Source organism: Panulirus ornatus, chromosome 7 (genome assembly GCF_036320965.1).
Source record: "Panulirus ornatus isolate Po-2019 chromosome 7, ASM3632096v1, whole genome shotgun sequence".
NCBI lineage: Eukaryota > Metazoa > Arthropoda > Malacostraca > Decapoda > Palinuridae > Panulirus > Panulirus ornatus.
The window spans coordinates 29,354,550-29,381,354 of NC_092230.1; the positions used below are offsets into that span (position 1 = coordinate 29,354,550).

General features: G+C 44.4%; 1 protein-coding gene across 10 annotated transcripts in view; it reads right to left on the reverse strand.

Moving 5' to 3' along the window:
* The window catches only part of Elk (Eag-like K[+] channel), a 487,058-nt gene that overhangs the window by 94,189 nt on the left and 366,064 nt on the right, over positions 1-26,805 (reverse strand). Inside the window, exon 1 of one of the 10 annotated variants that reach the window (XM_071663399.1) lies at positions 19,198-19,662. The exons of the other annotated variants lie outside the window; for them this stretch is intronic. The gene's annotated coding sequence lies outside the window, so the exon portion shown is untranslated. Of the gene's footprint in view, positions 1-19,197; positions 19,663-26,805 lie in introns of those variants that run through there. 10 annotated transcript variants of the gene reach the window in all.

Here is a 26,805-nt window from a genome sequence, read left to right on the forward strand (position 1 = left end):
GACCTGAATCCATACAAGACAACACCAGTCCATTAGTTTGAAAGAAAGGGACAAGGTCAAGCGTGTTGAATACTGCCGATGGATTCAGGGAATCTATTACTGATGCAGAAGAGGATCATGTGGACATCACATTCTCTACCGATGTGGTGTGGTTTTCGTATATCCGGTTTTCGTCAATACCCAAAACAGCCACATTTGGTCGACACGACTAATCAGCATGAGATCAAGGAGCTATACCATTGCATGATCAGAAACTTGACGTGTGATGCGCCATAGCACGAAACTGGAGAACCGGCTCCATAATTCTTCCGTGCCACAATCAACCAGGATCGTTATTGTGATTTGATTCTCTTATCCATTTCTTTGACCTTTCAATGAGGACGAACTTGCCCATGGATACTTCCAACAGGTCGGTGGTACTGTTCACACAGCTGGTGTCTCCATGAAGCTACTGCGCGATGTGTTCGGGAACAGAATAATTTTTCAAAGGTTATTTGGCCACCAGTGTCGCTAGACCTTACACCACCTGATTATCATCTGTGGGGGAGCAATGAAAGCCACAGCTTACAAACACAATCCTTACACTTTCTATGTGATGAAAGAAGCCATGGCAATTTTGATTTGTCGCGTGTCGCTGCAACCAAGATAAGAAGTGAAGATGCGGGTTTACAGGCACGTGATGCCATTTCCAACTTAAGCATGGGAAATGTATTTGTACTAATGTAAAGACACACTCTGAATATACTTACAGTATACGGTAAGTGTGCAGTGACTTTTGGCTCACCCTGTATTTCATAACCACAAAAAAGACGATAATGTATTGAGCAACGACAAAATCACTATGGATTTAGTAACTCAAATGCTACTAACACACTGAAAGCTTTGTCTACCAATTTATCAACTCAATTTAATGGACCCTACACATCTCCAGACTTACTTAAATTAACTTATCAAAACCAGATTTATATCTTGAAGATCTTCATCCTTATAAAGTTCATCTCCAACTTTACATGGTCACAGTAGCAATGTCTGTATAGCAGCTTACTGCCGCAATGAGGTTCAGGACGTGGAGGATGATATCGGAGCACTGGTTCAGGTTCTTAGTGGACACTATGGCTCCATAGCGTATAGCAGAGGTTGGTACTTTCTTACGGAACATAGAAGATGATATAATCTCACTTTGGTTCGTGGTGGTGGTTCATAGCAGAGGGACGTGGGGGAAGATGTGGACGCACCCTAGCTCAGGCTCTTCCTAGTGCATAACACATGTAAGGTTTTCCTTACAGAAGGTTATGGATATACCTCGGGTTACTTGCAAATACTTGAAGTACTGACTATTCTGGCATCTGGGAAAATCTGTTTCAACACAGGATACATACCAGCACCTAATGACACTGATGTCTGTTGAAGAGCTTCTGACGTCAAACCCAGGGTTGCTTGTGAAGGATTCTATCCCTCCTTACTTGTTAGGGTCCTACGAGGAAGCAGAGTTCCATCCAATAGTGGCAGTGATGGAGGAGGTATTCTCTATGAAAGCTCCATCAAAGGTGGTGGCCAGGTAATGGTGCTGATGGTGGATTGTGGGTGGGTGTTATATGTTGCCTTACGTTAGAGATGCGAGCCTTCTCCATCTGATCGAGGATATTACTTCCTCGATACTCAGTTACATCACAAAGATCAATGTTCCTGATGACTTGCCGACTGACAGCATGAATCGGCTGCGTGAACCAGAGAGACATGCGTCAACGCACCTCCCAACGAAAGGCACCACGCGCAGGGAGGCATGATGAGCGCCATTACCTCACGACTGTAGCTCAGGTCCTCATCATTACTGATTCGCCCAGAGGACATCATTCTCACTCATTAGCCTCCAATTAAACTCTTGACGCTAATTGATTTTTGTTGATGTGTTTCTATGTCTCTCCCTTATGCCAGACCCTTGCTTCCCTCTTCCTTCCTCTCATTTGTTCTCTCCCTTCCTCTCACATGCGATATCCCTCTCTTATCATTCAATCTGTTCCTCAACTCTCACTCATTCTATCCTCCTCTCTCACTCAATCTGTCTCTCTCCTCCCTCTCTCACTTTTCCCCTCCTCTCACTCATCTATCCCCCTCCTCTCCGTCAGTCTGTCCCCGCCTCTCACTCAAATTTCGCCTCTTTCTCACCGACTCTTTCCCCCCCCCCCCTCTCTCTCTCTCTCTCTCTCTCTCTCTCTCTCTCTCTCTCTCTCCACTTCTCTTAGTCACTCATTTCCTCTCATTCAGTCTACCCTTCTTCTCACCCAATCTCTCCCCTTTCCTCACTCGGGCTTTCCTCCACTCTCATTCACAGTCTCTCTTGCTCCTCTCACCCTCACTTCCTTACCTACCTTCTACTCACATTCACCAATCCTCTATATTTCTCAGTTTTCCCTTCATCTTTCGCTCCACATTCTTAACCTACGTATTCTCTTTAATCTTTCTTTCCCCCTACCTCTTTTTCATCCTCCAGACAAACAATCCCTCTTTTTCTTTCTTTCTTTTCCATCTTTTTTCGATTTCTCTCTACATATTCTCTCGGCGCTCTGTTTGGACAGCGAGATCTAAAAACTCGATAACAATTTGGCTTGACAGTGTTAATGAAAGACCAAACGGAGTTCAACTTTATGGGGACAGTAGGGTACGATCTCTCTCTCTCTCTCTCTCTCTCTCTCTCTCTCTCTCTCTCTCTCTCTCTCTCTCTCTCTATTGTGCATCTTTGTCTGTCTGTCTGTCACTAAGACCCAGCAGTGTTTCACGGTGGAACTTCAACAGATACTGTAAGGGTGATTATGGCATGAACTTACTGGAGAATACGTTTGTGGCGCATTGAACACACACACACACACACACACACACACACACACACACACACACACACACGAAACAAGGAGAGTTAAAGATCGACCCAACGACCATTGACCTGCTCCTCGTCCTCCCTTCACTGAACGCATCCAAACATCTTAAGCTGAACACTTACCTAAGTATATATATATATATATATATATATATATATATATATATATATATATATATATATATATATATATATATTTTTTTTTTTTTTTTTATTTCTTTTTTTGCTTTGTCGCTGTCTCCCGCGTTTGCGAGGTAGCGCAAGGAAACAGACGAAAGAAATGGCCCAACCCACCCCCATACACATGTATATACATACGTCCACACACGCAAATATACATACCTACACAGCTTTCCATGGTTTACCCCAGACGCTTCACATGCCCTGATTCAATCCACTGACAGCACGTCAACCCCGGTATACCACATCGATCCAATTCACTCTATTCCTTGCCCTCCTTTCACCCTCCTGCATGTTCAGGCCCCGATCACACAAAATCTTTTTCACTCCATCTTTCCACCTCCAATTTGGTCTCCCACTTCTCCTCGTTCCCTCCACCTCCGACACATATATCCTCTTGGTCAATCTTTCCTTACTCATTCTCTCCATGTGCCCAAACCATTTCAAAACACCCTCTTCTGCTCTCTCAACCACGCTCTTTTTATTTCCACACATCTCTCTTACCCTTACGTTACTTACTCGATCAAACCACCTCACACCACACATTGTCCTCAAACATCTCATTTCCAGCACATCCATCCTCCTGCGCACAACTCTATCCATAGCTCACGCCTCGCAACCATACAACATTGTTGGAACCACCATTCCTTCAAACATACCCATTTTTGCTTTCCGAGATAATGTTCTCGACTTCCACACATTCTTCAAGGCCCACACATTCTTCAAGGAAAGGATAACAATTTTGAGCGCGATCAAGTACATTCCTATGAGTCCACGGGGAAAATGGAACACGTTAAGTTCCCAAGTGCACTTTCGTGTAATAATCACATCATCAGGGAAGACACAAGTGATAAATACAATAGTCATTTGATATACAACGAAGAGACATAGCCAGGACGCCATTTGGTAAACATAATCGCATTTACAGTTACATCATCATCATTTTGGGTCATTATAAATCAATCCACCATGGCATACGTTGATCATCAATGAGATTTAGGTAATTAGAGATTAACCCAACCTCCACATCTGGCCAGAATGCATTCGGACATCGCGTTACGTTGCAGGTCAGGACATGCATCCCTGCTGCGTCTTACGAATCTCTGACGATTGACGTACGTGGCTCCAACACTGGCAAGCGATTTCATTGATATGTCATAACCACAGGTGCCTCTACCAATGTTAAGTGATTTACCCAATATATCATACCCAATCACAAGCTCTGAGCTTCCTTAACTTTCAGAATCTGATTGGATACGAGAACTGACCTACTTGGCCAATCAGAAGGCAAGAGTTTTAGATAATCAGAGATTAACACAGCAAACCAGACCCGATACCAACATCACCGGGGCAATGTAGACGCCATTACAGGCGCTTTACGAGAATGGCCTTCATTCCCAAACAATTCCGTTTGCCAACGAGGATTAACGGCTCCAGACATTTACCTGCTGGGGGATTAACAGGTAAAGCCACCCCATGTTGAGCCCCGGAGTTGCCAGGTAGTATTACCGCCACCTCAAGTTGAGGCCCTGGGGTGTGCGTTAGTGTTCTAGCCGCCTGAAGTTGAGCTCTGGGGCTATCTGGTAGTGTTACATCTGCCTCAGGTTGAGTCTCGGGGTGTTTGGTAGTGTTCTGGTCGCCCTATGTTCAATCATGGGGTGTCTGGTAGTGTTCTGGTCGCCCTATGTTCAGTCATGGGGTGTCTGGTAGTGTTCTGGTCGCCCTATGTTGAATCATGGGGTGTCTGGTAGTGTTCTGGTCGCCCTATGTTGAATCATGGGGTGTCTGGTAGTGTTCTGGTCGCCCTATGTTGAATCATGGGGTGTGTGGTAGTGTTCTGGTCGCCCTATGTTGAATCATGGGGTGTCTAGCAGTATTGTGGCTGCCCCGTGTTAAGGCCAAGAGCGTGTGGTAGCGTTGTTCAATATATTCTGTGCAAAGATACATCATCAATTTTTCCCATAACACCTCTGTTCAGACACTGACTCAGAACAACACGAACCTTCACCTCACACATCTCGTGAGGACGTAGACGAGATCTCACAACTCACAAGTGTGGCACAACAGCTCTACAACCGCCAGACCTGAAGCATTCCCACAACGCCTCAATATTTGTAACAACAACGCAGCCTTCCTCTGTGGCAACCAGAGCGACGCTTGCGCAGTGTCAGTACACCAGTGTGGGGTTCTAAGACCTTTACTGCTGTGACGATAACCCTGAACTGAGACAACTTTCGTGAAGCTCAAGGGTCAGGACAAAGGTCAGGGTCATCATACCCAAGGGTCGTGCCGTCGCGTACAAAGGTCATACTGTCGTGCTTAAGGGTCACACCGTCGTGTTCAAGGGTCATACCGTCGTGTTCAAGGGTCATACCGTCGTGTTCAAGGGTCATACCGTTGTGTTCAAGGATCATACCGTTGTGCTCAAGTGTCATACTGTTGTGCTCAAGGGTCGTATCATCGTGTTCAAGGTCGCATCGTCGTGCTCAAGGGTCACACCGTCGTGCTCAAGGGTCACACCGTCATGCTCAAGATTCGCACCGTCGTGTTCAAGGGTCACACCATCGTGCTCAAGGGTCACACCGTCGTGCTCAAGGGTCACACCGTCGTGTTCAAGGGTCACACCGTCGTGTTCAAGGGTCACACCGTCGTGTTCAAGGGTCACAACGTCGTGTTCAAGGGTCACACCGTCGTGCTCAAGGGTCACACCGTCGTGTTCAAGGGTCACACCGTCGTGTTCAAGGGTCACAACGTCGTGTTCAAGGGTCACACCGTCGTGTTCAAGGGTCACACCGTCGTGTTCAAGGGTCACAACGTCGTGTTCAAGGGTCACACCGTCGTGCTCAAGGGTCGCACCGTCGTGTTCAAGGGTCACACCGTCGTGCTCAAGGGTCACACCGTCGTGTTCAAGGGTCACACCGTCGTGTTCAAGGGTCACACCGTCGTGTTCAAGGGAGTAAGGTAAAACAAAAAAGGAATATATCTGTCCTGTGGAGGCAACCAACACCAAGCCAGTCTCTCTTTAGTCCCACACGAAGCCACACAAACGTAGCCGCCTTCAAACAAACCATCCAAACAAAGCTGCTGACAAATCACAAACATTATCACTTAATTGCTCCTCTCTCTCTCTCTCTCTCTCTCTCTCTCTCTCTCTCTCTCTCTCTCTCTCTCTCTCTCTATCAACCATAACGGAGCTTACTATATTTAGCAAGTTTCCCGTGCAGCAGTTCTGGTTTTTACTCCTGGCTTCTCCAGGGTTTCCCAGAGAGTATGATTATGGAAGAGGAAGGGATGGAGAGAGTCAGGGGTGGGGAATTTCCAACCAATCAGGTGCTAACGTTCCATTAACCATATTGCATGTCCAGCCAATCGAGCCGGTCTTAGGCGACCATGGGAGAGATGGACGAGTGTCGGGTGACCAGTCCCTCAGGTGCTCCTAATTAGGTTTCTCTTGGTTATCGACACTTGTATCAAGGGTAATTAAGCTCTAAATACTATAATCCATAGTTATAACACGCATAAGTAGACCTCTTTCAGCTTATCGTCATTTGTATAACACTTTTAATCACGCTCACATTAACTGTCTGCACCGCTTTCTTCCAAGCCAGCCAAGCGGGGTCGACACCCAAGGTGCTGGTGACCACATGATGATCGGAATTTCATTAAACACTGAGCAAACTGTAGGGACTAGGCGTCGGACACGGGCTCTGTTGACACTTTTCCCCTCCCCTCGTGTGGACACACCGGACGACAGAGCTCATGAACGTTCATAAATAAGCTCCAAGTTCGTCGTAGCTCTTAATTAATAGCTCGTGAAAAAGACAAGTGACGTCCGTATGATACTACGTTGACTCTACTAAAATAAAGGCAGTATGTGATGAAACCTTAGAACAGGGGTGCTGAATTGTGCATCTGCTTCCAATATAGAGGAGCTGAAAGGTACGAATCTATCCCTCTATAGATACGATAATGCCTCGTAATACATTCCAAGTTCGTCTGAGGTGACGGAATGGACAGACACGTAACATATACGGTCTCCAGGGATCATGAGAGAGGAAAAAATGGTAGAAATCTGACAGAAATGATGAACTCTCAGCCTCTCTGTCAAAAGCTCCTCTATGGGTTCCATCCTCACTAAAAATCTCGAGGTGTCGAAAGCTTTAAGCGATATGGACAAAAGTAATAGAAGAGAGTGGTGTGGAGTTGGGGAATCTGTAGCTCACTACCCAGGGATACTACAGCCTCAGTATCGTCCAAGAAACACCATCGGTACAAGAAAACGAATCTCTGGTAGGTGCTTTGTACCCGAACTGGATGTGTCTGCCAGATGAAGGCCTCAGTACTGGAGAACTTTACTTTTCAGTAGTGGTGCGGCTCTGGCGTGAGGGGGGGAGAGGACTAATCATGAATGCACTGGTTATACATCAGACCTTTACTGTGTAAAGGTTCCAGAATACTGTACACTAGACCTTACCCGGTAAAGGTTCCAGCTCAGTGGACACTAGACCGTATGGTGTAAAGGTTCCAGCTCACTGGACACTAGATCGTATGGGGTAAAGGTTCCAGCTCAGTGGACACTAGATCGTATGGGGTAAGTCAATCAATATGATTATCAGCAAATATCTAGCCAGATAAAGCACTGTGTCAGAACAGAAACAAATGAAGGAGTGAGGTAGTGAAGGATACACATAGCTCACTCACCTTACGTAATTCCACCTCAGCAAGATAATACAAAGAGGAAGGAGACTGGTGAGGTAGTAGTGAGGAGGAGGGCAATGTGAGTAGTGTGGCTCACGGTCGTCGTGGAGCTCACTCGCCCTTGCCAAGTCCACTTTCGACCTGCTTCTCGCACAACAACGTAAAATGATCGAGCAAACAAGGTCAACCTCCACCCTCTCCCCACACTCGAATGACTCTGTACCCATTGAACACTGCGGCACAATTGACAAGTCTGAGCATCAATAGCTCGTTTGGGATAACGGGGAAGAATATGACATGTACAGAACACGAGAGAGAGAGAAGAGAGAGAGAGAGAGAGAGAGAGAGAGAGAGAGAGAGAGAGAGAGAGAGAGAGAGAGAGAGAGACCCGCAGTATTAATGATCTCCGTCAACACAATCTAAGAGCTAACTTTGTCACTTTTATGGGCAAGTTCTTTTCAAAGATTTAGCACCTCGAAGCCAAAATGTGCTGGGAAGAAGTGCATGGAGAGAGAGAGAGAGAGAGAGAGAGAGAGAGAGAGAGAGAGAGAGAGAGAGAGAGAGAGAGAGAGAGAGAGAGAGAGAGAGAGAGAGAGAGAGAAACTTGAGATAATAAGATCGAGAAGGCTTAATAGAGTTAGTAAAGAAGCCGAAGACGACGAAGAAAAAAGATATCAAGAATTAAGACAACGAGGCATATTGGAGAGAAAAAATATCATAAGGGCAAGCACGGGCATGACTGGGAGCACCTGGGTCACACACCACCACACAAGGCCACGATGACCTAGTCCCGATCAGCAAATAGCCATTAGGGTCACACTCCCACACATGAAGCCAGGAGGACCCGGCCCTGCGCCACCAATGACAATATGGGTCAGACTCCCCCACATGTGACCCAGATAACGCAGCCCCAGGCTACCACTGGCCCCTTGGGTCACACCACATGAAACAAGAGTGACCCAGCCCGGGGCCATAATTGGCCACCTGGGTCACACTCCGTCACCATTTGAGTCAGGAAAATGTTCCAGTTTCGCTGAGGAAAGAGTTTAATGTTTAGAGCAGGGGTGACTTTCCTGAAAAGTGTCTTTTACAAAGACACACACATAAACACACACACACACACACACACACACACACACACACACACACACACACACACACGTGTATATATCATAGTATATATATAGTGTATATATATAGTCACACTCATACTGTTAAAGTTCTTATCTGCGAACTCTTTAAAAAGCAGAGTGGAATAGGATCCTGGTAATGTATGTTCCTCATTCCTTACGAACCTTCTGTGGTTGCTTGTGGATCCCTCAGCCTACCGTGAGGTAGCGCCTCCCCACACACTCTGAGACCCTGGTGCGTGTCCAGGCGTAATGCAACACACCAGTGGGAAGGTGGCAAAGCAACACAGTTGGTCCACAGATGTAGTATCTGTGTTGATGCAAGAGTTTGAAGACGGCAGTGTGTACACAGGTTTCCTCGTGGAATCCCGGTGTTTGAACGATGATGCAAGACAAAATGCTGCAGTCTGTAACCCAACAGATTAGGAACAACACGAGAAGAACGGGAGGGAAGGGTAAGCAGGTATGCAGTGGTGTAGAGAGGTAGGCTTTAACCGAAACTCGGCGGGTAGTGGCGGTACAACCAAGTCAGGCCAGCAGATGGAACTGCTAGGACAGGTAACCCCCTAATCCAAGCTCAGAAGCTGACTACGGTGCAGCTACAGTACATCAGGCCAGCAGAAGGCACTAGAACAGATCATCCCCTAGTTGAGGTCGGTACAGCAAATCAGGCAAAGACACTACAACAACTATAACACAAGCTAAGATCATCAGCTGGCGACGGTACAGCTGAATCAAGTCAGTCGAAGGTACTACAACGGTAAGCTCAGCCGCTGGCGACGGTACAATTACATCATACCAGCAGAAGAAGACAGTACAGTACCAATGTATACTTTTCGGCTCACCAGAACACCTAAGAAACCAATAAAAGGCATTAAGAACTTGGGATCCATCGTGTTGTTTGACGACGGTGGTTGTCAAGACTCCAGAAGGTTATCCTTCATACATTGACGTCAACGACACATACAAAGCCGTCACCAACATTCTGGTACATTGATTTTCTTTGACGTTGGAGACTGGGAGACCTTGAGGCGAACGCGTTCCACTTTTCCAAGATGTCGGTACTAGACTGTGTCCCAGTTTCCTTCCCCAACCTAAATACAGAATCGAAGGCCATGACGTTTTAAGAATACCTCCATCTTTTCCTGAATCACAATCTACATCCGAATGATTAAAGCTATACACACGAAAAGGAAAATCAACACCTGTTGTATAAACTTGCAGACGATTGCAATGTTTCATTATCATTCTGAATCGTGCAATCAGACTTCCTTTACAGATTTCCTTGTGATGTTTAAAGTCACGTTGCTTGGCGAGTGACAGGTGGTTCCCGAGCCGTCAGGAACGCCTGACACCTGTCCTTCGCCTGCCTCCATGTATCTGCGGGAGTGATCAGGACAGTGTTACTCTTCGACACGTGTCCCAGGGGCTCCCACTCGCCCCTCCTTCTCTCGCTAGGAGCAGCAGGTGTGGGGAAGGCAGATGCGACACTGACCACGGTCCTCTGGACACATCTGTCCTCAGCATCACCGTCAGTGGTGACAGGTGTGGCCGGGACGCTGCTTGCCCCCCTGGACACACCTGTCGTAAGTGATGTGTCTAACTTGGAATTCCTATCACCTTCTCTTATCCCTTGAGCGTAAAAGATACGACCCTTGAACACGACGACACGACTTTTGAACACAACAGCGCCACCCTTGAGCAAAAAGGCATGACCCTTGGGCATGATAGCCTGGATTTTTACCCCAATCCTGGGTCTTCACACCCAAGGGTCGTACCGTCGTGGTCAAGGATCATACCACTGTGTTCAAAGGTCGTCGTGTCGTCTTGATCAAGCGTCGTATCGTCGTGCTCGAGGGGTCAAAAACTACCAGACTGTAAGAGTACTGCTCCAAGTAAAGTCCATATTACGAAATGATTTCATAGGTATGTTGTAGCAGACGATCTGCACACTGTTGTCTGAAACACACACACACACACACACACACACACACACATATATATATATATATATATATATATATATATATATATATATATATATATATATATATATATATAAACTATTGTTCCCTTTCTACTAATATTCTGGCATTGGAAGATTTTCGTATATGTACCACTGTAACTCCTTCTGAACGAATCTAACATCAGTGTATCACACATGGTATATTCGAAATGTAAATGAATCATTTCTGAGGTTCAGGTTTAATGAAAAGTCAAAACGAGTTCGTAACCCGAATCATTTCGAATTCCCCTGAAGCAGCGAGAAAGGAAGTTATGCTAGGAAAAGCTTTCTGAAATAAAACTTTTTCTTTTTTTTTCTAACAAGTTCCTATAACTGAAAATATTTCGAATTCCTCCGGTCAAAACTAAGGGGCAGGGCGAGAACTTTCATTATTAGACAGAGGTTTTCTTTTTATTTCGAAACATTATGAATATCCTGAGGAAACCACACGAACCAATTTGGGAAAAGAAGCTTTTAACTTCTAGGAAGGCATTTGAATTTGGTTTCCAGAATTCTCTTCCAAGTTTAAAATTCCATTGGTCAAATTTAGTACTGTATTTTAACAGCAATTTATGGAGGCATTCGGCGGACGTGGATGTGGGGGGAGCGGAAGCGTGCTGGGGAAAACAACTAAGAGCAGAGGAAAAAATCTAATTTTCTTTAAAACAACAGATTGTATAATGAATGACCAAGTGACGCGTTTCCAGAGAATGCTGATGAAGTGCAGTGCATATTACGCAGGCGAGATTTTCACAGAGAGAGAGAGAGAGAGAGAGAGAGAGAGAGAGAGAGAGAGAGAGAGAGAGAGAGAGCAGTCATTAATCTTATATACCCTAGACTTTATAATTTACCCTCACGTTTCCTCCCCTCACTCAGCTCCCGGATTTGATCATTTTTCACCCACCTTCCTGCCCACTTACGTATCCACCTACCTACCTTAATCTCTATCTACCTAGCTACCTACCCACCTTCCTCTCTACCTACTTGCCTATTGACCTGCCCGCCTACCTACCCACGGAGGTTGCTGTGCTCTTTTGTGTCAAGGCTGGCTAGTAATACCCTCTGTAAACACCGCCATTCTCCCACTTGTGTTCAGGTCTCAGTCATGAAGTCTTTGTCCCTCGTATCGAATCCTGGCCCCACTGCATCCCTTGCTATCGACCCGCGAGGGTTGGAACGATGACTGAAACTCGAACCCAGTAGCAGTACGAGCAAGAACTGTAGCAGAAACAGCAGCAGCACGAACAGCAGCATCTGCTGCAATGGCAGCAACAGCGGAAAGGAAGACGGTTGATGTAACATCAGTGGCAGCAACGGGAACGGAATTAGCAACGGGAACAATGATAACACTGGCGTTAACAACGGCACCAGAGAATGTAGCAGCAGCAACAGAATCGGCAGCAACAGAAATAACAACACCGAGAGAAACATTAGTAGCAGTAGCTGTAGCAGAGCAGTGGCGACAGCAATAACATGAGCAGATCCGTGGCAACGGTAACAACAATTTTGATAAGAGCAGAGATAGTGGTCTGAACACCTGAGGCAGCAGCAGCGTCACGGGCAACTTTAACCCGCTCGTCGAAGTTCCTCAACAATTCCCACACGTCACACGGTAGGGCTACATCACTCCAGTGGTAATGGCAGACACACGACCTTCGTGAGACTTACCGACACATCCACCCTGGGAGGACGAAAAAAGACTCACAGTGGGGCAGCGCTGTGTGTCTCGAAATGAAATGATTGATGATAGAATAAGTATGGCATAGCAATGCCAGACTTTACATCCTCAGGCAATACATGAAGTACACTTAACCGATTGATTGACTTCGGTATCTTTAAGGAAGGGCTTTGAGCTCGATGGCATGGCGGTAATGATCCTTGAGCATGACAGTATGTGGCCCTTGAGCATGACGGTACGAACGCTTGAGTATGATGGCTTGATGTCTGCACCGACCATCGTACTCGAGGGTGGCATCATCGTCCCCGGAACTCACTCTCGTCCGTACCCGAGGTAGACCACAGATGTGGCAAGAAGTATTTCCACGACAACACAAAGAATCCTTTTGTTCGAAGCACCGAGATAATGACATACAAAACCAGTTCGAACCCGACTCGCAAACTATTTCGAACCCACCCGGTGAGAGAGAAGATATTGCAAGGGACATATTGGTAAAGATGTACACAAGTATTTTCATGGCGTCAGAGTTGTGGATGAATTGAATGAGCCGAGTAATGAAACCCAATCCTCACCGTATACAAACGTTTCAAAAGTTGTATGACAGTATAGAAAGTACGAGATGTACGGGAGGGTTTCTGTGTTTTACATACGTGCGTTTGTGTGTATATGAATGAATGTATATATGTAAATATGTGATAGTCATTGTGTGTGTGTGTGTGTGTGTGTGTGTGTGTGTGTGTGTGTGCGTGTGTGCGTGTGTAGACTTCAGGTCTATTAACATCTTATTATTCACTTAGCCACAGTGGTTCGTTTATTCAAATTCGTTCAATTCTTTAACTAGTAATCTATAGGAAAAAAAATCAGTGTCGTTAAATCCAGAAGAGTGTTGGGCACTGATGTCCAGTACTCCAGGAGAGCATTGCACACTTATATAACTGGAAAAATGCGACTTTATGACACTTATGCACTAACATCTTTTTGTAGAATTTATCGACTGTCTGATACTTCACCTGTTACCTTGCGGTTCTGGAGATAAATTGAATCTGACCGACTAGTATGGAAATACTTCCTCCAGCAAAATCTCATTACATATTCCCGTCTTTTAATAACATATTTTGGCCATTTTTTTTTTTTTTTTTTTGTCTTTCATTTGCAAGTATAAAGTTAAGTAAATGAGCTCAGCAACTGATCCAGACAAAGTAAACTTCTGATTTATGATAGATTTCTGGTAAAAGATCAACCGTTTCATACGAGTTTTTACTTTAGTTTATTTTCCAAGAGGAGTAATTTCTATATCAAGGTAGCCTCGACTATGCTAAAAATACCCACAGTGTGCTCAGCCTTCGAGCCATAACACTTTACGTTCTCCCAGAACTGTTACGTCACCTCCAAGGTGTCCTTATGAAACATTATTATTTGGGTGCGGCAGACGTGCACACAGACTAAATATATTTCCCAAGCCTTCAGTAACTAATTGAGGTGCTCATCACCCTCCGTGACATCACACGAAACCGCAGAAATAAAATAAAATGTGAAAGGTAGACTTTATAAGTATCCTCTCATCATTTCAAGCACTTGTGAACGCTTTTTCACTGGGGAGTTCTCCGTTTTACACACATTAAATTCTGCAATAGGTGGTTCCACTTCGATTTTCAACACACGGAATTCTTCTTGTCTGAGAGGGGAGTAGGGGCGTGGTGATCTGGCTGGGGAGAAGAGTGGCCGGTTCGGCTGGAGAGAAGGATGGCAGACGGGATGGGGAGAGGATTGGCAGACAGGCTGGGGAGATGGGTGATAAACAGGCTGGAGATAGGGGTAGTTAGTAGACTGCAGTAGTAACGGGTGTGGAATTCCCACAGCAGGAGGGTAGTTCACGTTCTGGGAGAAGGAAGGGAAGGTAGAGTCACATGTAGTAGAGGATACCAACACGACCCCGAAGGAGAGACATTATACACAGCGTAGAGGATGGGAGGCAGGAGATCCCTTCTCCAGGCAGCCGCCAATGGAGCACATCTCTGAACAGACAACAACCGCTCCCTCGTTACTACCGCTGCTCATGCCAGAGGTCTCGGCGAAAAACATGAATACTGGCAGGTGTAAGTACTGGCCAATACCTTACTCTTGTCACTACTAGTTCAGTAGCTTCTACATCAACTATAAACTGAGGAATTATGTATCATTTGTTTCAGAAAAATACATTGTTTTCTCTGACAAGATTAAGTCCGCGACCAGCTGGGTGAAGAGAATTCACCGAGATTAAACCCACTGAGGGCACTTTGCTGAGCAAGATGCGGACGCTGAACCTCAACGGTTGTGGCCCAGGCCCCAGCAACTTACGATAGGTCCTTCGTGAAGCACCGTTGCTATCACTACCTTAACCTTTCAACACTACACCTTCAAAGTCGTATATAAAAACATTCTTCAGCCAACTACACAGAGGGAAATTATGGGTACGCGAGGTACGAGACATTTGCAGATCTGGTGCAATTTGGTTCAATCGCTTCGAGCCATCCGTCAACTTTCGATAAATATTCCCTCTCTGATATTTCACATGGATCAGATATCATAAGTAACCAGTGAAATCCAATAAGATTTTACGACAAACACGGAAGGGGAAAGATATGCAAGTTGAGGGTATCTGAATGTGTTTCAGGAAGGTGCCACGACCACTTGAATCTTCCTTGGTAGGATCAGGTCCCTTGAGCTAAACCAGCAACTGAGCTTCTAAAGGAAAACACACAGCTTTCATCCATGGTGCCACGGCAACCTTACATCTATATTCGTTTTTCATTTTGTCTAAGATTAGTGCTGATATTTGGCACTGAAAATCGCTCTTCCAGTGAAAGAGCAAATAATTTATCTCCAAGCTTAAATGTGCAATTGGATGAATTTTAAAAGGTTGAATGTTTCATTTAAGTAAGAGCGTTTTACTGATGGAATAAGCATTTTCTTTTCGTCAAAAAGTGAGAATCCCATTTTCCTCGATTATATCATTCATGCTTACATGACTCACTAAGCATTTAATTTCCTCATCTTGCCACTCATTTCCCTTTCCCACTTGTTTACATCCCACCTTCCGCATGCGACACACTTCTGTCGCTCATGTAAGCATTGCTTCCCTGAATATGTTCCATTCCTCACAGACTCCTCTTGTTTCGATGATTCTCACCTTTGCCATTCTTCACGCAATCTTTCCAAGTATCGCTCCACACGATCCTCTTTTCCAAGCTCACTCACTTTAAGCGCCTTCTTCGCACCCATATCATTTCCTCCTCTTCTAACGCCACTACGAACTTTCATCCTCGTAACCACCACAGAATGAACAGATATCCCGTCAGCTGCCCATCTTAGCATATCTACATCCAAAAGTCTCTCCTTAGCACGCCTATCAATTAGTACATAATGCAATAATGCTCCACTCGCCCACGTTTACTTATTTTTGCATATCCCTTTTTCAAACCAACTAGTCCCAATCCCCGATCTAAGAGGGGTTCACCATTTTCGTTCAGGCTGAGTACCACATACAACCCGACCATAATACCCCGATTTCCTGCATCATCCACTCTTGCATTTAGATTACCCATTACTGATACTCGATCCCTTACATCAAAATTGCTGACACACTCGCTCATCTTTTTCCAAACCACTCGCCTCCCTTCCACACTCCTCTTGCCATCAGTGCATCATAAGCACTGATAATGACCTCATTTCTACAACTCCGTATTCAGCAGCAGTGACACCAACTTACTTGCTCTCGCCCTCACACTAACCCCAGACTTTGCCACTAAGACGTACACAAACCATTCCTTCCCCTTGAGCTTACTTTCACTCAGAGCCAGAACAATCAGGTTCCTCTCCTCAAACATACTGCTTCTCTCTCCCTTTCTCTCATCCTGATTACATCCACGCAGACCTAGACACCCTAGTCTGAGCAATATAAAGAATTGTCCAAAAATTATAGGAACAAGGAAGAGGATTATGAAAGGGAAAAAGAAGAGACAAGGGAAAGTATCTACGAATTTTGGAGGAAATAAAAAAACCTGCCTATATATTATGCCAGGTCATAGTTATTGGTTGAGACATGAGAAGGCAGAGAGTTCTAAATCTTCGAGGAATAGGGAAAAAACAATTATCAAAACGGCCCACGGTTGAGTTTCCAGTGGCTATACAGTATTCATGATACGCAGCAGCTTCCAGAGTATCGCGTGCGTGGTTTACTTAGTACTGGGGGCACACAAGCAGCCAGCTTTCGGCGGCAAACACCAAAGTAATACCTATAAAAAAAGGAAAAGTGAACCAAAATTGCGACGTGGGGCAATTGGGTCAAGTTTTGAAGTTAGCTTGGGAGAGTTAATAAGGCGAACCGCATTCGACGTAACTCTGTGAAGTAAGAGTGCAGAGCTACAACCAAATGTGAGAGCAGTACTCTATACTACAAGAACGTGTTAATCCCTTGTATGAACGGAGCAACTGTTCAGAAGAAAAGAAATTTCGACATTCACACAGGGAAGCCAAAATAAGGGGAACTTAAGAGATAAGACCCCGATGCCACACCCTATCGAAAGCTTTGGAAATGTCAAGGACAGCGGCATGAGACTCCCCAAAATCTTTCAGGGATGATGACCAGTCGTTCATAAGATAGGAAAGAATATTACCAGTGAATCTTGCCTTACGGAAGCCATACTGGTGATCAGAGAGAGGCCTGTAAGATTCAACATGTCTGAGGATATGGGAGTCAAGATGGGATCGAAAGACTTTGGAAATGGTAGATGTCAAAGCAACAGGACGATAGGTACTTCAATTTAGTAGTCTACCAGCGAAGAAAATGAAGGAACCCTGCCTTTCTTCGCTGTCGTATGAAACAATCTAAGTTCAGCAATTTTTCAGAACCTACAAATGTCTGCTCATATTGTCACTTCTACTCAGCTCACCAGAATGAAGTTAAACCAGGATGAAGTAAAACAATCCGTGTTTACCTCAGTGCCACTTCGTACGTACCTAATTCGCACCCCGGATTCTCTTTATGGTGAACTCAGCAAAATTTGTAGAATTGCAACGTCCTTAAAAAAACAATCCAAGACCTTCATTGACAAATCTTGGCATATTGCCAGAAAGACATTTTCATTTGATAGCCAGGGAACCTCATAGCATCTAAAACTTTTGAATACAACCTTATGACAGTTTCCCAGAGCGCTCCGATTAATTTAGGAATTATATCAACAAAACATCTAAGAACAGCAGTACAGTAAGAAGCTTGCTTATGGAAAACTCCCCAGAAAATTCAGATGGCTGTGTTTATAAGATACCATGTAAGGATTGCAATAAAGGTGACTTAGGAACATAATAACAGCAACATCAATATAACGCTTGTACTGGACAAGAATCCAATGCGCTTGCACAAGCGAGACTTCGGCCGCCCTGTGGACTGGAACAACGCTAAGAAAATTATGTCTTGCCATTCAATTGTAAGTAGAAATATAGAATATAGCATGACCAAACACACCTTCAGTAGCAATCTCAACATCTGTCTCGGCATGTACCAATAACATCCTTTGATAATCCATAGAACTGTCAATATGTACAAGTGTGTGGGCTAATCCAAAACCCGACACTTCTCTTTGATCACTCGACCCTTGTCTGGGGTCACCTAACACATGACTTTGAATCACCCTACCCGACCCCCTGTCTCTGGTGATCACACCTCCGACTTGACCTTCCTGCCTGACCCCTCTCCTGACGAGGTCATGCGCCTTACGTCATATGTCTGTAAAATCTACATTTGTTCATTATCCCTGTGCTTCTGGAGATGTGAATTATCATGAAAGCGTTCAAATCTCCGGGTTTTATTTTCCTTGTTACACACACACACACACTATATATATATATATATATATATATATATATATATATATATATATATATATATATATATATATATATCAGTTATCCATATTTGAGAAATACCATACGTATTTCGGCTTACTGGTCATTACGACTCGAAAACCATTAGACCATATACGCCTATCTGAAACCAGTGGCCCATAATTTTCCACAATTTACTTTAAAGAAATGACTACAAAAAAGACATCAATAAACAAATAAAGAAAACAGGCCTTGTTTACAAGCTATTAAATAAGGTGTCATGGTAAAAATTAACATTATAAATAAAGAAGGTTATGAACATTTTGGGTGAAAATGTTTGCAAGTGATGAACGATGCATGTAATGTACAATCTAAAGGCTAGGCTACACTGATCAGTATCACAGCTTGGTTTTGTAACATGGCATCGAAGCTGTGCTTGAACGCTGATCGTGGAGACGGCAACACTGAACCACCTGCCCCTCGTGACCGGCAGTTGCGTGTGGGAGGCAAATAGTTGCGTGGCCACCTACGTTGGTCCCAGCTAGCCACACACCACACCACACACGCCAGGTCAGAGAAACGCTGGTGGACACTATAGCGTTGCCTACATCCCCTCCCAGCGACGTACAGACGTCATGGCCTGCATTTGAGCGGACGAAGACGTCAACACTACAGCTAATTAAACTATATAGTCTATCATCATACATTGTAGTTGTGGGTACATGCACACCTGTATCCACTGGATGTTGCTGACCACATAAAGACTTACCTCCAGGTATTCATTCCTTAGCACTGTATATAGCGTCACAGGTCCCGGGAATATTATGTGCGAGGGAACTCCTTGAGATCCGTGACGTGTGCTGGAGGCTTCTGTAGCGCGTAGCTGTGGCCAAATATCTGAGGGTTACCCCAAGTCGTGATTATCCTGCACTTATCATCGAGTCTCTCATATTAGTATCAGTTCGGGACGCACTTTCTCTAACTGTGTGTTGTAGTATATATAACTCAAGGGTCATCCGAATGTAGTGCTTGACGTCTTGTCTGTTCGTACACTGCATCTCACTGAATATTTGGTCATAAGTTCCACACCGTTTGTTTGACAACCACAATTTCACCCATTCACTAAGTGTTTTTCCTCTCGTTTTCACCAATATCCTAGCGGCCAAAACACATAACAGTGCAGCCCTCTGTCTCTGTCTAGGAGCCGTGATCCACTCTTCCCTGGAGACTTCCACACACTGACCGTTACTGTCGGCGAGCCAGTAAACAGTCGTCAGCACCAAGCTCCGACCCCAGGCCTCGCCACTGATCCGAAACGTGCTCGAACACCATACGTGGCAACTAATCGCGTAGCCAAGCCCTTAGACATAACTATCTTCCCTGTTTTGTCCAATGATCCGTTAAACCTATTGAAACACTGTGACACTATGAGACTCAATAACATGTGGTGGGTTGGTATACCTGATTAGTTGGAAGTTTCGAGTTCTCATTCGGATAGTGTTTTGAACCATTCGAGTACGATCAGTATTCATGATTTGGAAACCTGACTGCTGAACAATATTCACAATGGAGCGACGTATTTTTAAGCTCAATTATCAATCTAAAAAGTGTCTTCTAGAGATGAGACGTCGAAATGACTGGCAGTCTACAGTAACGTGTTACGTTATCACTTGATAGTTTTACGTTGTATGATTTACCTCCGGGACTGGTTCATGTTGGCGGTATGGTGACCGAAGCTGGTGCGACCCTTTAGTCGAGCATGTTGCACATCTGTATTTCGCTATACCTACGTATACCGTGTGTCAGCACCACCGAACGGTAAATGGTGAACTGGCAACTTTTGTCACGGGTACCAGGCCTACCAAATGTACATTGTCACAGACGAGTGTGTACATTGGCCGGGTAACGACTGTACACCATCAACAACGGCCTAGGGTAGGGTGTCCTGTGGGACGGGGGTACCACCTCTGTCATGACGTTATCATCTGTTGTGACAGACCAGCCCCGTTACTATCTCATCTGTTGTAACAGAGCAACTCCGTTACTGTCTCACCTGTTGTTACATTCCGATCTCGTTACTATGTCTCGCCTATCGTTCCTCTCTAGCCCAGTTACTGTCTGCCGCTTTTCATACACTAACCCCGTTACTGTCTTTCTCGTATTACACTGTAGCCCCATTACTGTCTGTCACTGTTACAGTCAGACAAACACTAGCACTTAACCACCATCACTTTCATTACCAACCACCACCATCACCATCACCACCAATCAACCGTATATCACAATAAATGATTTAATCCTACCTCGCTACTACCATCATTTACTTCCCTTACCACTCCATGTCATATTAGCGCCACACTTACCACCATCAGAATTATCATCCACAGTCATCAACCACCGCTATCACCACCCGTCATCAACCACCACATCACCACCTTCCTTACACGAACACCACAACCATCATCTCTCACAACCACCATCATCTTTATCACCATCACCACTACTACCAGCGGTATCTCTTACCACCATTACCATCTCTATCCCAGCAAGTACTGTCATCGTCCTCACTATCACCACAACCACACTCCCATCACCACGGCCACTTGTGTCTTCCACATCACCACCATCACTTGATAAACTTACTCGCGACGAGATTATATTTAGTTCTAGTTACACATGAGGATCTCGTTAACATTGTTGAAGTCGGAGAAAAGTTTGGTCCATGTGATCACCAGCGAATTACATTGAACTCATAATGAGAGTCGCGAAAAATGACCAAATTTTATACCTGCAAAATTTCAGAGGTATTTGCATTGCTTGACAGGCAAACTTGGGATGATAATATGACTGAAGCGATATGGACGTAGTTTGGGTAAGCTTCAGTAAAACGTTCAAAGCAGTGGTAGGAACATTTGTGCCAACGCGTTCTAAACGGTCTTTTTTCCGTACGAAGCCGAAATGGTGGAACGATGACACAGAAATGTCTGTTGTCTACGAAAGTAGCACTTAAGAAACTCAAAGAGACCAATAACCAGCATAATAGAGCAAGTTATGTAAGTTTAAGTAAAGAAACTAAGAGACTTGTACGTCAAAGTAAACATCTGTGTGAAGCGTATATTGTTGAAAATAGCAAAATAAACCCGAAGTTTTTAAGAAGTGAGTCATTACCCAGGCGACCGTTCCACTGATGAATGAAAATGGTGATTTGGTTCACGATAACGAAGACGTGGCAAAGATCGTGAATTATCTTTTTGCATCTGTATTTACAATTGAAGATACAGCTCGTCCCTAATTCAACTCAAGTGCTAAGAAAAGGAAATGTTTTGCCACATATGGACGTAAGAGTTGAAGACATACTATCAGCACGAAACGAAATGAAAATAAATGATACAGCTGGTCACATAAGTTTTTTTGATATAATCAAACCCTTGACTGCTTTCTTCTATAAGTCACTTGCTACGGAGAAAGTTCCGGAGGCATGGACGCTTGCTGACGCATCTTCAAAAAAGGTGGTGAATCATTGCCCGGATATCATCGACCAATCCTCTTAACGTCTGTAATTGGTAAACTTATGGAAAACCATCATTTAGGATAAGATCGTAAACCATTTGGAGGATCATCACTTAATAAACGACTCTCAACATGGTTTCCGACGATATCGTTCATGTCTGACTAATCTGCTTGATTTCTTTAATGATGTAAACAACATGTATGATGAAGGTAAACCAGCTGATGTCATCTAACTAGATTTTCAAAATCATTCGGTCAAGTCCTGCATCAAAGGTTACTGACTAAATTCACATGGTACAGATGGGGATGTACTTCGGTATTTATGAAATTGGCTAACGGGTCGTAGACAAAGAATTGTGATTAATGGCCAAGCCTTAGAATAGTTACATGAAACAAGTGGTGCACCACAAGGATCAGTCTTTGGACCTGTTCTTATTCTCATATATCTATCTATCTATCTATATAATGAATATATAAATATATATATATATATATATATATATATATATATATATATATATATATATATATATATATATATATATATATATATTCATATAGATAGATAGATAGATAGATAGATAATGGGCTTCATTGTAAGATAGCGAAATTCGCAGACAATACTAAGTTGGGAAACAAAACTACAACTGAAAATGAATGTCTTCAGCTTCCAACGGACACAGACCAACTGATGGACTGGGCTCGCAGGTGGCAAACGAATTCTAATATCGATCAATACAAAGTGTTACATGTTGGAAGTGAAAATAAAAAGGTGATCTAAAGGCAAAATTCTTGGATTTTTAGATAGGGATATCAAATCTAAGTCCAGGGAAATTATCCTTACCCATTACAAGTCACTCTTACGTCTACATCTTGAATATTATGTTCAGTTTTGGTCACCCTAATTGAGGAAAGACAGAGCAGAATGGGGAGAGTAGAGAGACGAGCTACCAAGATGACTCCCGGACTGAGAAACAAATTCTATGAGGACGACTGAACGACTTAAATCTATCTATATTAGAAAAGAGAAATTCAGGTGTGATTTGAGACCTCGAATGAAGCAAAGTACTTTTTCTTCCTCAGGATTGTTAACATATGGAATGATATAGCAATTAGAGTGATCAATAGCAATACCATAGATACGTTTAAACATAGACTTGATAACTGTTTCGCTTTAAATCCACAACTGACATTATTAGCGCCTCCTTAGCTACAGGAGAAGTTTACAATATTTTGTTTCAGATGTGAACTTATTTTTCCTCTTACCACACTGACCGATGACTTTATTTCTCCTTCACCATGCCAAACAGCCTCGAAAGGACCCACCTACCGGTCTGTTCCTGTTTGAATTCCTTTATGTTATCGTCACCAACCAAACTGCCACCACGATAACGACCACAACAGCACCATCACTACCATCATCTGCCTCCCAACCACTACCACCATCTGCCTCCCCACAACCACCACCATCTGCCTCATCACCACCACCACTACCACCATCTGCCTCACCACCACCACCATCATCTGCCTCACCACCACCACCACCACCACCACCACCACAACCACCACCATCATCTGCCTCACCACCACCACCACCACCACCACAACCACCAACATCATCTGCCTCACTACTACCACTACTACCATCATCTGCCTCACCACCACCATCATCTGCCTCCCAACCACTACCACCATCTGCCTCAACACTACCACCACCATCTGCCTCACTACTACCACCATCTGCCTCACCACCACCATCTGCCTCAACACTACCACCACCATCTGCCTCACTACTACCACCACTACCACCACAACCACCACCACCACCATCACCTGCCTCACCACCACCAAGTCTACGTCGTTCTCTTGACACCACATATTGATCCCGCCACAGGTGGCCCCGACCCACCTGTGGCGCCCTCCATACCACGGTCCTCGGGTGGACCTGCGGATGGTGGTAGTGGTGGTAGTAGGGCTGGTGTAGGTTGTGGTGGTGGTTGTCTAAAGGTTGGTGGCGGTGGCAGTATTGGTGATGGTGCAACAGCTGCAGCAAAGGTAGTATCTGTTGAACCAACAGCAGCAGCACTGGCGGTAGCAGCAGCTGTGACAACAGGAGCAGCAACAGGAGCAACAGCAGCTGTAACAACATGTGTAGCTATTGAACAAACATCATTTACAGTAGCAGTAGCAGCAGCATTCGTTGTAACTACTGGGCTAACAGTAGCAGGAGGTGGAGGACAGCAGGAGAAGCAGCAGTGGAAGTAATGGCAATAACAGCAGCTGTAGCAACAGCTATAATTGCTGGGCCATCAGCAGAGGCAGCGCTTATAGTAACCGCTAGACTTACAACAGAAACAGCTGCAGCAACAACTACAGCTTCTTCATCTCGCTTTCAGAAAGTACTATACTAAAATCAAAAACGTATTAAGCTTTCCATTCGTGAATTATAATCGATGATCTTTTGATGCGTTTATGGTACATTAATCGTGATTTATAGTCTTTCATTCACTAACAGGTTAATCAAAATTTGTTTCCTGTAAAATGCTGTAATGAGTTGACTGAAATGTCACCATGCAACTATAACCTCACGTCTACATACCACTACATGAGCTTTACCATACCATCATCTCACGTCTACATACCACTACATGAGTATTACCACAATACAAGCATGACGCAGTTAAAGTAAGATGCAGCAAAAGTATAACAAAATAAGGTAAATAAATATATATTCCTTCTTGTTCTGTGTTGTGACAAGTTAACTGACGATATGCATTTCAGTCTGCCTAACTAACAATTTTGCTGATCCACGACACCAGAATTCCGTGGTACAAAACTGCATAGCAAGTAGGAGGGTACGTGATCAGCTGAAGAATGTACACAAGGTAATATGGTAAGGGTCAGGAGGGACTTGGAAGGAGACAGATCACACTAGAGGCTCACATTACCTAGTCATGCTACAGGCATCATCGTACTCAAGCTTCCTCGTATCATCTCGTAGTTATGATTACACGAGGCAGCTGCACAGTGGCCGAGGCGGGACTACCATGGACGAGCTCAAGTGGTTCTAACACCAGCCTGGAGTCCACCATGGACGAGATCAAGTGGTTCGAACACCAGCCTGGAGTCCACCATGGACGAGATCAAGTGGTTCGAACACCAGCCTGGAGTCCTGTGAAATTGGGACGAACTTACACCCGAAAAATTTATAAATTGTCTTACGTTTGTAATAAAGTTCTGCGTATGTGTTGCGTCAGTGACAAATTGAAAATGACAGTGTTGCACTACTATGGAAAAATGACAAGTATCAATGAGGGTTACGGTAAATCTTTCATTTTAGGTATATACGATAGAATAAAAAAGTTAGTGTAGGTTAGAAGCTATTTGTTAATTGTGTGAGAAACTATTAGTGTTGTGGATTAGGATCATCATGTCTGGTCATCAAGATAGTCGCACAATGAAAAAAAATTATCTATAAAACAGAGTCACAGTGTTGGGGATACCTATTGTTTACCAAAGAGTATCTGTGTGATGTGATGTTTGGTGATGTCTGGTGAGCAGCTCCAGTGTGGAGACGTGGAGCGCCCCTGTCGACAGAGGGCTGTGGTGATCTGGTGTACACCCAAGGACGTCCCTGGGGAGGAGCCAGCGTTTTATCTGACGAATGGACACATAGATTTATGAGAAGACGGGATGATGTCTCCAAATAACAGCTAATAGCTCTGCATGGAACCCATGACAGACTAAATTCTGTGTGATGTCCTTGTGGCGCCAGATACAAAGTCTGAGCGCCAGGCTCTGTCATTCCTTTTAGGAGAATTTAGTGTATATGAGACAGTGAAGACTCGAGTCGGCCTCAGCAACCGACTAGCGCAAATTATTGTCAGCGTATGACACCTATGAACCGTTGAGCACAATGTTTACTTTGGGGTTCAAAGCTTAAAATAAGTTGACTTTTAATCAGTGTGTTTTAGTTTTGTATATCTATTTTTTAACATAAAATGATTAATTTGTTACAAAGGTTAGGTATAGGCTAGTGTTAGTTTGCATTACCAAAGCATACCGAGTCAAACAGGGAATTAGGTGTTGGTTATAAGAAATTCAATTGTAACAGCAGCAGCAGCAGCAACGGTACCGTTTATAACAGTTGGACTAACAGCAGGAATAATTCCAGCTGCTGGGACAGCGGCAGCAGCAGCAGTCAGAGCAGCCGGTTCAACAGCAGCGGCAGCAGCAGCAATAGTTGTAACTGCGAGACTTTTAACAGATGTAACAGCAGCTGAAGCAACAGGTGTGACTACAACAGCAACAACAGTTGCGGAACAATACAGCAATCATCATAACAGTAAGGCAGTTTGGGGTCCTGCGTCACACCCTGGTCCAGGATCTGGCCACGGTACGGTGAGTGCAGGGTGGGCGATGACGGGCGGTGAAGGGGAAGTGAACGGGAGAAGTGGAGAGAGAGAGAGAGAGAGAGAGAGAGAGAGAGAGAGAGAGAGAGAGAGAGAGAGAGAGAGAGAGAGAGAGAGAGAGAGAGAGGGCATTGTTCGCGCGTCGCGCTCACCGCATATCTTACTTGATTAACATCACTTTCTTTCACCTTTCTCTACTGCATCGCACTTTATGCAGTGTGTTCATCTGGAACTGTTATGAACCAGATATCAAGGATTCTCTTGAATGCTTCTGTACTTACCCCCGATTACATCTCTAACTTCAATTGGTAATATATTAAACGACCTCTCCATCTTTCTCGACAGTGTCTCGTACATCTTAATTTAATATCCCCTTGGCATGTTGCAAGGTATTACCTCAGACTTAATTACTCCCTCTCTTCCGACCTGGGACCCTCTTAATATCAGAATGTAGC